The sequence below is a fragment of the Mobula hypostoma genome, chromosome 3 (assembly GCF_963921235.1).
Source record: "Mobula hypostoma chromosome 3, sMobHyp1.1, whole genome shotgun sequence".
Taxonomy (NCBI): Eukaryota; Metazoa; Chordata; class Chondrichthyes; order Myliobatiformes; family Myliobatidae; genus Mobula; species Mobula hypostoma.
The window spans coordinates 151287702-151299730 of record NC_086099.1 but is presented as its reverse complement, the minus strand read 5'-3'; the positions used below and the strand labels follow the sequence as shown (position 1 = coordinate 151299730).

The 12029-nt window shown below is 40.5% G+C and overlaps 1 long non-coding RNA gene and 1 other non-coding gene across 2 annotated transcripts in view; both read right to left on the bottom strand.

Annotated features, from left to right (window-relative positions):
- Window positions 1–12029, bottom strand: part of LOC134343583 (uncharacterized) — a 54372-nt gene that overhangs the window by 38215 nt on the left and 4128 nt on the right. Inside the window, exon 2 of the long non-coding RNA XR_010017280.1 lies at window positions 5521–5564. This is a non-coding gene — a long non-coding RNA (uncharacterized LOC134343583). The remainder of the gene's footprint in view (window positions 1–5520; window positions 5565–12029) is intronic.
- On the bottom strand, window positions 5108–5176 carry LOC134344641 (small nucleolar RNA SNORD123). Its single transcript, XR_010017487.1, has one exon. It is a non-coding gene; the product is annotated as a small nucleolar RNA SNORD123 (small nucleolar RNA).

Here is a 12029-nt window from a genome sequence, read left to right as displayed (position 1 = left end):
AGAAAGTGATGTAATTTTCAACCACAGGATCTAAAATTGCAGGATAGGAAAGGCCAGTGTGAAGTTTCTTCTTGGGCAACTCTAAGGAAAGAGAGGAGCATGAAAATAATGAACAGTGCGATGGGGCAAAATATGTCAACAGGTTCAATATTATTTCCTGCCCCTCCCCATGCTATTGACACAAAGCAATGCTGGAAATGGCCAACATTTCCCATTCACCAACATGCCCACTCATGGCACCATTCCTAGAGACTGTCAATTCAGGACTTCCCAGTGAGAACCAAACAAACTACAAGATGACATGTTGCTCAGCATTCACAGCACAATCACATTGGAGGTGAAAGAGTAGCAATTTCAAGTGCTCTTCAATCATGCTCTTGGCAAATAAGAATCATTCGTTTTTGTTTTTTTTTTGTACCAGATAGTAACTTTTATCCTTGTTTCCCTCTTTCTTAATTTCTTTGTCATCCTTTACCATAGCTTTGGAGAGGGATAGGAGCAGATGGTATGGTAAAATATTTAATTTGGAAAGGGGGAATTCTGATGCTTTTAGAAAGGAACTTGGGAGCATACATTGGGACAGATGTACTCAGGGAAATATAATACAGAAATATGGAGGCTGTTCAGGGAGCACATGTGGTGCATGTGGTTCTGGATAGGTTTGCCCCAATGTGGCAGGAAAAGAATGGTAGGGTGAAGGAATTACAGTCGACAGTAGATATGGAACATTTTGCTTAGAGGAAGACAGAAGCTCACTTAAGGTTTAGAAAGCAAGGATCAGAAGAGCAACAGAGTAGCCAGGAAGGAGCTGAAGGATGGAAATAGGAGAGCTAGAAGGGGGCTTGAGAAGGCCTTGGTGAATAAGATTAAGGAAAACCCCAAGGCATTCTACACATATGTAAGGAACACCAAAATGACTAGAGTGAGGTTAGAACGGATCAGGGATAGAAGAGGAAACGTGTGCCTGGAGTTAGAGGAGGTAGGGGAGGTGATTAATAAATACTTCACTTCAGTATTCACCAGTGAGAGGGACCTTGACTATTGTGAGGAGAGCGTAAAACAGGGTGATATGCTGGAACCTGTTGACGTTAAGAAAGAGGATGTATTGGAACTTTTGAAAAACATTAGGATAGATAATTCCCTGGGGTGGGAAGGGATATACCCCAGGTTACTATGGGAAGTGAGGGAAGGAATTGCTGCACATTTGGCAATGATCTTTGCATCCTCACTGGCCACAGGAGTATTACCAAGTGACTAGAGGGTGGTAAATATTACTTTTGTTCAAGAAAGGGAATAGGGATAACCCTGAGAATTATAGACTTGTGAGCCTTACTTCAGTGGTGGGCAAATTATTGGAGAAGATTCTTAGAGACAGAACTTATGAGCATTTGTAGAAACATAGTCTGATTAGTGATAATCAGCATAGCTTTGTGAGGGGTAGATTATGCCTCAAGAGCCTATTTAAATTGTTTGAGGATGTGTTAAAGTACATTGATTAAGGTTGAGCAGTGGATGTGGTGTACAGTATATAAATTTTAGTAAGGCATTTGATAAGGTTCCCCATGGTAAGATCATTCAGAAAGTCAATTCGTTGTGTAGGTTCAGAATTAGTTTGCTATAGAAGGCAGAGGGTGGTTGTAGATGGAATGCATTCTGCCTGGAAGTCCAGGATTAGTGGCGTTCTACAGGGATCTGTTCCGGGACTCTTGCTCTTTGTGACTTTTATCTTTGATGAAGAAATGGAAGGGTGGGTTAGTATGTTTATAGACAACACAAAGGCTGGTGGAGCTGTGGACAGTGTAGACGGTTGTCATCGGTTACAATGGGACATGGACAGGATGCAGAGCTGGGCTGAGAAGTGGCAGATGAAAAAGAGTCAAGTGATTCACTTCGGAAGATCAAATTTGAAGACAGAATACAGGGCCATTGGTAGGGTTCTCAACAGTGTGGAGAAACAGACTGATCCTGGGGTCCATGTCCATATATCTATCAAAGGTGCTGTGCAAGTTGATAGAGTTCTACGATGCGAATGGTGTGTTGGTCTTGATTAGTCTGGGCACTGAGTTCAAGAGCTGTGAGGTACTGTTCAAGAACCTATAAAACCATAAAACCACACTGTGTTCAGTTCTGGTCACCTCATCTTAGGGAGGATGTGGAAGCTTCAGAAAGAGTTAGAGAAGATTTACCAGGATGCCACCTAGATAAGACAGCATGTCTTATGAGAATAGGTTGAGTAAGCTAGGGTTTCCTCTTTGGAGTGAAGGAGAAGGAGAGGTGACTTGATAGAGGTATACAGGATGATAAGAGGCATAGACTGAGTGGTTAGCCAGAGACTTTTTCCCAGGGTGGAAGATGGCTAATATAAGGCAGTATAAATTTCAGGTGATTGGAGGGGGATGCCAGAGGTAAGCTTTTTACACAGAGAGTGGTGGGTGTGTAGACCCAGATGTGTTAGGGGTATTTAAGAAATTCGTAGATGGTATACGGGTGATAGAAAAAATGGAGGACTATGTAGGAGGGAAGGATTAGATTGATTATAGAGGTTAAAAGGTCAACACAATATCATGGCCAAAGGGCCTGTACTGTGCTGTACTGTTCTATGTTCGATGCTCTTTGCTGAATTATAAAATAATCACAGTCCTCAAACCTATTACTTCTTTGGCAATATTATATGGACCCTTCCTTTATCTAAATTATTTTTAAAATCTTTAATGCAACCAGAGATGATCATGATCAAGAAGGCACAATATGACGTGTAGGATCTTGTAAAGGTCTATGCTAGGGTCACAGCCATCCATTTTATTTATAGATGATAGAAAGCTTGGTTTATCACTTGTAAAAGATAAGCACTGCAAACAATGTAGATGGTGGCACCAAATTAGAAATTAGAAAGAGACATTGATTAAATGAATTGGCCAAACTCTAGCAAATGGATTTCAATTTGGGCAAATGCAAGGTCATCCACTTTGAAGCTAAAAAGGAAATAAAAAGCAGGATGCTATCTAAATGGTGTAAAGCTGGAAGCACGGAATGTCCAACAAGGCTATAGATCATAGTCAGGTTCACAAAACAATTAATGAAGAGTGCAATGTTAATTTCCCTGAATAATACCTGAACTCCTTGGGTAAAGCTATAAGGACGGAATATACAAGTAAAGTCATATTCTCTTGAATTTATAAGGGGCTACTTGAAATAAATTTCAAATTGTTAAGGAAATTTATTGCAAAAAAAGAAAAGAAAAACGACTTCCACTAGTTAAGTCTAGAATTAGGGGCATTGTCCAAAGATTTTTAAGGGTGAAGCCAGGAGATGTTTCTGCACATAGAGGGTAGTAAAAGTTTGAAACACTCATCTAGAAATGGCAATCAATTCTAGGCTAATTGTTAAATTTAAATCTGATAATGGTGGAAATTTATAAAGTAAAAATGTTGAAGCAGCTGGACCATGAGGTTAGATCACAAATCAGACATAATCTCATCAATTCGTGGAAATAGCTTGGGCTAAATGGCCTACTGCCATTCTCACATTCCCATGTTATAGTAGATTTGTTTTTTTCAATCTATAGAAATATATTAGTTCAACACGCACATTTTATGTTCTTTGATTTACATAGAACAGTAAAGCATTGGATAAACTATTCAGCCCATGATGTGCCAGTTCTGATGCCAATTTATACTAAATGTCCCCTTCCTGTGTGTTATCCATATCTCTCCATTCACTTCATATTCATGTCTATATCAAAAGCCTCTTAACCTCCACCAGGCTGCTAGCTTCCATTATTGCCCCCAGCAACCTATACAAGGCACCATCCACTCTCTGCCTAACAAACTTGCTACTCACATCACCTTTAAACTTACACCCTCTAACCTTAAAAACACGTCTTCTTGTGGCTGTCAATTCTATTCTGGGAAAAGATTCTGACAATCTACCCTATCTATACCTCTCAGTATTTAAAAAAAAACCCTGTCAGGTCTCCCTTCAGCCGCCAATGCCCTAGAGAGAACTGTCCAAGTTCTTCTAACCTTTCCTTATAGCTTACACCTTCTAATGCAGGCAGCATCCTAATAAACCTCTTCTGCATCCATTCCATAGTCTCCACGTCCTTCCTATAATGGGGTGAGTAGACCCGCAGCGGTGCTTCAAGCTCAGTCTGATTAAAGTTTTATATCGCTGCAGCATGCCTTCCCCACTCTTGTACTCAGCACCCCGCCAATGAAGGCAAGTGTGCCATACGCCTCCTGGACCACCTTATTCACTTGTGTAGCTGCATTCAGTAAACTATGGACCTGGACCACAAGATCCCTCTGTTCCTCAATGGTGTTAAAGGCTCTACCCTTAACTGTATACTTCCTTCTTTCATTTGACCACCCAAAGTGCAACACCTCACACTTGCCTAGATTAAAATCTGCCACTCCTCTGACCATATCTGTAACTGATCTACATTCTTCTGTATTCTTTGATAGTCATTAAGAAGCCTTTTGCAGCACTGGAAGATGGGGCCTCATGATACCCAGCCTGAATCTACTTGTAGCTTGGAGTCCATTCTGCCTTGTGGGGAGCCTGTCCAGTGTGGAGAATCAGCATGTAGACAGAGAGGAATGTGGGCAGTGGAAGAATCTGGGTAATCCATTCCAATTAAATAGCTAATTAAAATATAACTGTCAGTTCAGGCAATAGCAAATTTTATCCTGAAAGCAACATTTTCTCAAGTTAACAATGTGTCCAGAGAGTTCAGTAATTAGATAGAAAAGGAGAAGAATTGATTAATGCAAGAATGTACTTCATCAGCAGTATAAAGTATTTCAAACATAAACTGGAAAGTAGTGTACTTTAAAATTAAACATCACAACGAGACTTGGTGCATGGTGAATAAGCTAACAAGAAACAAAACTGTTTCCAGGATGCCTTTATTAAACCTGAATACATCTTCCATATGCATAAAGTTACGACAGTCTTGAGATTGTTAATTCTAATCCCTCTTGCCTTGCAGGATGTCATTATCTTGTAGATTTCTTGGGATGTTGCAAAATCCATGTATTTAAAAAAAAAGATAAGATTGATTAATAGGAATTCATTTTCAATTGATACACTTGCTGGTACCAGTAAATGTGAATCAGGAAATGGATGGCATCTTTACTTCAAATGATTTCAGATCCCCTTGGTCATCATTTTCACAGAGAAACAAAAAAGGTATTCCATAAACATCAAACATGTAAATATATTCCAAGGTATTCCAAGATTTCTCTATCTTAGTCACATTAACAAACTAATCAATTAAAGCATTTAGTAATTTGAATTCAAAACTCTTGCATGGATGGAATTTAAAGAAGTGAGAATGTAAGGTATCAGAAAATATGAACCAAAAAACGTTAAAAGATTGTAAAATTATCTTTATTTATAAACTTGAAATGTTGTCAATGGTTTTATGGACATATTTAAGGAAATTAATAATAATATGTAGGAATCAGATGAATAACATAAATAGCTTCTATTTATCTAGCTATTTTAAGTGAAACATACCTTCAACGGGACAATGCAATAATGGGATCAAACACAGCCGCACTCTTTGCCCATAGAAAGATGTACCCCAAAACACAGTTTTCCAGGGATGTTGCAAAATCCAGGTATAATAAAAAGAAATAGAAAAAAGAATAATTAAGGGCAATTTGTTCCCAAACCTATACCAGTGGAAGTTCAGAGACAGACAGAGTGTAAGTTGGGAAATATTTGTTACCTTTAGTTCATATCAGTTTATGGTCCCTCAAATTATGTAGAAAAATATACTTCACATTTATCATTGGCTGTAAATGAAGCACCTAGCTAATATTAAGCAACAAACTACTGATAGAGCTTGATGCATGAAAGTTCATTACCACAGTCAGCTGGGAAGCCACTGGCAAGGTGGCCCTTGCTCTGCTCTGGTCAGGTAGCACAACTCACAAAGGATATCACTAAACATGTAATATATTGCAGAGAACATTTCTCCTCTTCCTTCTCATTTCCAGCACGCTGCTCTGCTTTGTGTGCAGTCAGTTCATTCACTTCTTGCCCACCAATGCAAAGATTTCAAGGAACTGTGAAATCAGGGCAAAATCCTTTGGCATCTGTTACACAATTGCTGCAGATTTTAGCAAATTGAAGAAGCCTGGAAAACACCGAACACTTGCAGAAAAGTAGTAGCCGCCAGTATAGATCAACCAAGAACCTGTGAGTACCTCATAATCCCTTTAACCAGCACTGGTGTTGTATCGGTTGGCACAGTTTTTCTTCTTGCTGAATATGTACTGAGCTGGGTGAGTCAGTTGGTGTCTGGATGTCAAAAGTGGCAGTGTCTAATCTAAGTATTAAGTATAAATGATAGCAAAGGAAGAATTGGTCCTCTTGAAGATCAGCATGCTCATCTATTCAGGCAGCCGAAAGAGATGGGGAGACCTTAAAAGATTTTTTTTGTGTCTGTACTTACGTGGGAAACAGAGAGAGTCTATAGAAGTGAGGCAAATGAGCAGTGAGGTCATGGACCATATCCAGATTACGGAAGAGGAAGTGCTTGTTGTCCTAAGGTGAATTAGTGCGAATAAATCTCCAGGGCCTGATGAGGTGTCCCCGTGGACCTTGTGGAAGACTAGTACAGAAATTACAGGTGACTTAACAGAGATATCTGAAATGTCCTTTGACTTGGGTGAGGTGCCGGATGAATGGAGAATAGCTCATGATGTTCTGTTGTTTAAGACTCTAAGAATAAGTTAGGAAAGTATAGGCTGGTGAGCCTACCATCAGTTGTGGGTAACTTGTTGGAAGGTATCCTAAAGGACAGGATGCACAGTGGATTCCGGTTAACTGGGGCAGCCACATATTTGGGACAACTCTTAAAGAAAATAAGCAAATCAAGAAACTAGCTGGGATTCCCGACATTTATTTGGGACACTATGCTGCTTAATTGGGACAGAAGACTCTGGCCGAAATCCCTAACTACCGTAGATCCCGTGTGCCTGTGCGACAATGAAACACTACACCGTGCTTAGAGTGAACCGTTTTAAAATAGTGTTAGTTGTATGTGTTTGTGTTACAAAAGCTATGATTTTTGTCACTGACAGTTGGCGAGAAATTAGCATTAAGACAACTCAGAACAGTCTTGCTCACTGCTGTTTCAAGCATTCAGGCTTGGAGAGGTCAGAAACGGATGGGAGTGAAAATGAAACAATTTCACTACTTCAACAAGTTAGGATTAATGACAAATGTGAAGGTAGTGACAATCATTTTTAATGTTACAATGAAAATGAAGATTTGGAGGATGTAATTGTCAAAAACGTTTTATGAAGGCAGTCCATTATCTGCACTAGCAGTCTACACTGATGTTGTTCATTTACAGTCAATCAAGTGAACAGGACAGCATACACTGTGTGAATTTCTCCATCGCTAGCTATTAGGAACTAATACACAGTTTTATAGTACTGTAGGGTAATGTTAGTGTTCTAATTTGAACATTATTTGTTACTGATTTAATCGGTAGTTGGTCTTTTTTATACTTTTTTACCTATTTCCAGGAAACCACTTAATTGGGCCAAAACATATTGGTCCCTATGAATCCCAATTAACTGGAATCCACTGTATAAGTATTTGGCTAGACTGGGCCTGATTAAGAATAGTCATAAAAAATGCTGGTGAACACAGCAGGCCAGGCAGCATCTATAGGAAGAGGTACAGTCGACATTTTGGGCCAAGACCCTTCGTCAGGACTAACTAAAAGAAGAGATAGTAAGAGATTTGAAAGTAGGAGGGAGAGGGGAAGGGGGAGATCCAAAATGATAGAAGAAGACAGGAGGTGGTGGGACAGAGCTAAGAGCTGGAAAGTTGATTGACAAAAGGGATACAAGGCTGGAGAAGGGAGAGGATCATGGGACGGGAGGCCTAGGGAGAAAGAAAGGTGGGGAGGGGGAGCCCAGAGGATGGACAAGGAGTTATAGTGAGAGGGACAGAGGGAGAAAAAAGAGAGAAAAAAAGGGAAAAGAAAAACAAATAAATAAATAAATAAATAAATAAGGGATGGGGTACAAAGGGGAGGTGGGGCATTAACAGAAGTTAGAGAAGTTAATGTTCATGCCAACACGTTGGAGACTACCCAGACGGAATATAAGGTGTTGTTCCTGCAACCTGAGTGTGACTTCATTTTGACAGTAGAGGAGGTTGTAGATAGACATATCAGAATGGGAATGGGACGTGGAATTAAAATGTGTGGCCACTGGAAAATGCTGCTTTCTCTGGCAGACAGAGCATAGGTGTTCAGCAAAATGGTCTCCCAGCTTGCGTCGGGTCTCGCCAATATATAGAGGGCCGCATCGGGAGCACTGGACGCAGTACATCACCCCAGCCGACTCACAGGTGAAGTGTCGCCTCACCTGGAAGGACTGTCTGGGGCCCTGAATGGTGGTGAGGGACTTGTTCCGCTTACACGGATAAGTGCCAGGAGGGAGATAGGTGGGGAGGGATGGGGGGGACGAATGAAGGGAGTCGTGTAGGGAGCGATCCCTGCGGAAAGCAGAGGGGGGGAGGGAAAAATGTGCTTTGTGGTAGGATCCCGTTGGAGGTGGCGGAAGTTACGGAGAATTATATGTTGGACCTGGAGGCTGGTGGGGTGGTAGGTGAGGACAAGGGGAACCCTATTCCTAGTGGGGTGGCGGGAGGATGGGGTGAGAGTAGATGTGCGTGAAATGGGAGAAATGGCGTCCTGCGTTCAGCAGCATTTTTCATGTGTGTTGCTTGAATTTCCAGCATTTGCAGATTTCCTTGTGTTCAAGAATAGTCATTATGACTTATGTGTGGTAGGTTATGTCTAAGCAGTCTTAAAGAATTTTTCGAGGAGGTTACCAAGAAAGTTGATGAAGGAAAGGCAGTTGACTCTGTCTACATGGATTTCAGCAAGTCCTTTGGCTAAGTCCCACATGGGAGGCTGGTCTAGAAGGTTAAGTCTCTTGGCATTTAGTATGAATTAGTCAATTAGGTTCAATGTTGGGTTACTATGAGAAGCCAGAAAATGGTAGTGGATGATTGTTTCTCTGACTGGACACCTGTGACTAGTGGTGTGCCACAGGGATCAGTGCTGGGTCCATTGTTGTTTTTCATCTGGATGATAATATGGTAAACTGGATCAGCAAATTTGCAGATTACACCAAGTTTGGGGACACAGTGGAAGGCTATCAAAGCTTGCAAAGTGATTGGACCAACTGGAAAAACGGGCTCTAAAATGACGGATGGAATTTAATGTAGACAGGTGTGAAGTGTTGCACTTTGGGAAGACAAACAAGGATGAGACTTTTACAGTGAATGGCAGGGCACTGAGGTGTACATAGAGCAAAGGAATCTGGGAATAGAGATTCATAATTGTTTGAAAGTAGCATCACAGGTAGATAGGGATGGCAAATTCGTTTGTTATGTGTTGTGTCATTGGCACATCAGCCTTCATAAATCAGGACTTGAGTTCAGGAGTTGGATGTTATGTTGAAGTTGTATGGTGAGGTGAGGCTAAATTAAAAGTGTTGTGTGCAGTTGTGCTCACCTACTCACAGGAAAGATATTAATAAGATTGAAAGAGTGCAGAGAAACTTCACATGGATGTTGCTGGGGCTTGAGGATCTAAGTTATAGGGATAGGTTTAATATGTTAGAACTTCATTCCCTGGAGTTCAAGGGATTCAGGGGAGATCTTAGAGAGGTATAAAAATTATGAGGGGTGAATTATAGGATGAATGCATGCAAGCTTTTCCCATCAGATTGGGAAAGACTAGAGTGGGAGGGCATAGATTTAGCGTGAAATGTGAAATATTTAAGGGGAATCTGAGGGGGAACTACTTCACTCAGAGGATGGTGCAAGTGAGGAATGAGCTGAAAAGTGGAATTGGTAGTTTGGATAGGTACATGGATGACAGAGGTATGGATGGAGATAGTCTAGTCTGGGTGCAGGTAAATGGGACTAGGCAGAAAACTGGCATGGACTCAATGGGCAAAAGGACCTGTTTCTGAGCTCTTGTGCTCCACGACTCTACAACTGCATTGATGTTCACTGTTGTGCTACAGGAGGGGAAATCTGCTCCTCTTACATTATTTGCCTTTTCCATTATCCCTTACCTATCAATGTGGTTGATTCTGAGATGTTATGTGAAATGGCCTAATGAGCCACTCGGTTGCATCATTGAAACAAATAAATAATAAAACCAAGTGGACCACATTGCATTGACCTTGGCACTGAATTTGGATACAGCTAAGTCCAGCCTGTGAATCTATCCTACCCCTCCTAGTTATCTAGCGACTGAATGGGAAAAGCTGACCTAAAGATAAGTCAAGCAACAATCTGAGTTTGCCATTCTTGTAGAATCATGCCTTACAGATAATGCGCATGCCTTTTCCATTGTAATCCCCAGTTATGACCCATTTCACAGAAGGATAAGAAGGGAGGACATAGTTCTGAATGTCCTCCATATTGGCTCTGGACCCAATAAAGTCTCATGGCAAAGAGATCTCCTCCTGATTATTACCAACAATCTTCCTTCAAATGACGAATCTGTACTCTCATGTTGAAAAACACTTGAAAGAAGCACTGAGGGTGGTGAGGGTATAAATGTACACCAGGGGGAAGATCTGTTGTTCATCATTAAAGATACTTCAGGTCTATCTCCACTGGTAGAGTCCTGAAAGACCTGCAAGTGTGCTAAAGACAAGGCTGAAGTACTTGTAACCATATTCACCGAAGAAGTGCTGAGTGGGTGATCTATCTTGGCTTCTTCCTGAGTTCTCCATCATCACAGAAGCCAATTTTCAGCCAGTTCAATTTACTCCATGTGATATCAAGAAACTGCTGACAACAAGGCTGTAGGAGAAACAAATCAGGTGTTCCACTATTACCTGTGTTACCAACCAAGTTATACTTCCTGTCAAAATAATGGCATCTATCATCAATATGAAAAATTTCCCAGGTACGTTAGCCACAAAAAGCAGGGCAAATCTAATCAGGTTCATTATCACCCAGCCTCCTATCAATCATCAGCAGACACTGCTATCAAGTGGCACTTAATTGCTAGTAACCTGATTATCAATGTCCATTTTAAGTTATGCCTGGACCACATGGCTACAGACCTCAGCGTAGTGTTTGTCCAATATGTCATTGGGCATCAAAGGGAAAATGCTATGTTTTACCCTATTTATGTAAATAAAAGCATAAACTACAAAGATGGGAAATTAACCTCAGTCTTTGCTTATGGGGGCATTTCCATTGTGGTATGGCTCTCCAGGGATATTGGAGAACCCATGTATAAAAACACGTGAAAATATGAATGATTACTGTTAATTGATTTCCAAACTAATTCACATTCTAATGGAAGTTTAAAGAAGCACACAATTTGATGAAGTATAAGGAAAATAAATCTTCACAGAAGTTCAGATTCCTAAAATCATCATTTTGTATTCCATCAACATTAACACAGTCCTTTTTTAATGCAGTTGCATTGAAATGTTTTACCAGAACAAGAAAAATGCCAATTTTAAACATCTTTGATTGCTATAAAACATATCAATGGATGAATGCCTTGGTAGGTCTAGAGATAATTGTTTCTCCTCCTGTCTGATTACTGGGATGGAGGGATTTAGTCTGCAACGGAAAATTAAGCAGGCAAGGCCTGTACTCCTGAGTTTAAAAGAATGAAAAGTGATCTGATTGAAAAATATACAATCTTAAGGGATTTAACAGAGCTGAAGAGGAATATCTTTTCCTTTGGCTGTTTGTCGAGATCAAGGGTCACAGTGTCAAAATAAGGAATTGACTATTTAGGACTGAGATGAGAAGGAATTTAGTAATCTAATGGGTAGTGGATATTTGGAATTCTCTATTCTAGAGGGCTGTGTATTCAATGACTGAATACACAGACTGCGATTGATGCATTTTAGATATCGAGGACATGAAGGGATATGGGGATAGTGCAGGAAAGTGGTGATGAGGAAAAGGATTGGTTATAATCTTATTTAATACTGGACCTCTCAGTG